This window comes from Triticum aestivum, chromosome 1B (assembly GCF_018294505.1).
Source record: "Triticum aestivum cultivar Chinese Spring chromosome 1B, IWGSC CS RefSeq v2.1, whole genome shotgun sequence".
NCBI lineage: Eukaryota > Viridiplantae > Streptophyta > Magnoliopsida > Poales > Poaceae > Triticum > Triticum aestivum.
In genome coordinates, this window is record NC_057795.1 from 663,067,198 (window position 1) to 663,068,297 (window position 1,100).

Here is a 1,100-nt window from a genome sequence, read left to right on the forward strand (position 1 = left end):
TAGCACTTTTCCCAGGGAAGTTAGCTTTGTCAAGTTCACCTATTGATTCATTATCTTCATCCATATTATCTTTATCAAAAACATCAGAATCCTTATCCACCTTTTCTTCACTATGCTTGTCACTGTCAGGGTTGTGATCATCACCATCTTCACCCACCTGATCAAAACCTTTAACAATAAAGAACAACGAGTATAGCTTCCTTCGTATCTCCACAAGCCTCTCAAAGGGGTTTTTTGTGAGATCTCTACAAGCCACTTTCACTCTAATGAGCTCATAAAAGCTTTAAAAATCCCACTCCAGTCCACATCCACAAGGATTCCAAAGCAAGAAACTGCCTGGGCTAAAATCTTCCGTGCACACCACTTTGGGGGAATTCCTTCTATCTGAACTGTGGCTTCAGTTAACTCTGCAAAAGGATCACCAATTTGATCCCATTCACAGATCTTGACAGGCACACCACCCACTAGCAGATGAAATGTTGGGAATTCAATCATGTCATCAAAATTTGGGTGGGGGGGAGGGGGATCTCAGAAAGAATTTTTGTCACCAAGCTCTCTAATTTTCCATGGCCATTCCTTGTTCTTACAAAAAATTCCATTTAACTGAATATAAGTAATCCAGAAGCATAAACTTCACCCTTGCCACTTTCAACACAGAAATTTTTTTGAAATCCAACTAGCTAGACTCTGAAGCGGTAGGGACATCTACATGGTAGAAACCAAGCCCTGTAGCAGCGCCACCAAGGCGCCAAAGTAAGTGGCAGTGGGGAACCTTTAAAAAATTGAAGTTTTTGTATGATTTATTAAAAAAAATGCCCTCTTTACCTAAAAAATTATATCTATACTCTTCACATTATTACATTTTTGAAAAATAGTAGTATATGATTTTCATTTTCTTTTCGGAGGGAACCTTTAAAGATGTGATCGGCAATTCCGGCACGGCCCAGCCACATGCATGTTCGGAGCCCACGGGCCGCGGCTAAAACCCCGAACCGAGCCAGAACCACCGTTCCCTCAAAAAAAAAAAGCCAGAACCACCTTCCCCCTAGCCTCGGGTCTATCCTCTCCCCTCGCTGCCAATGGCGTCTCCGGCCTCCACC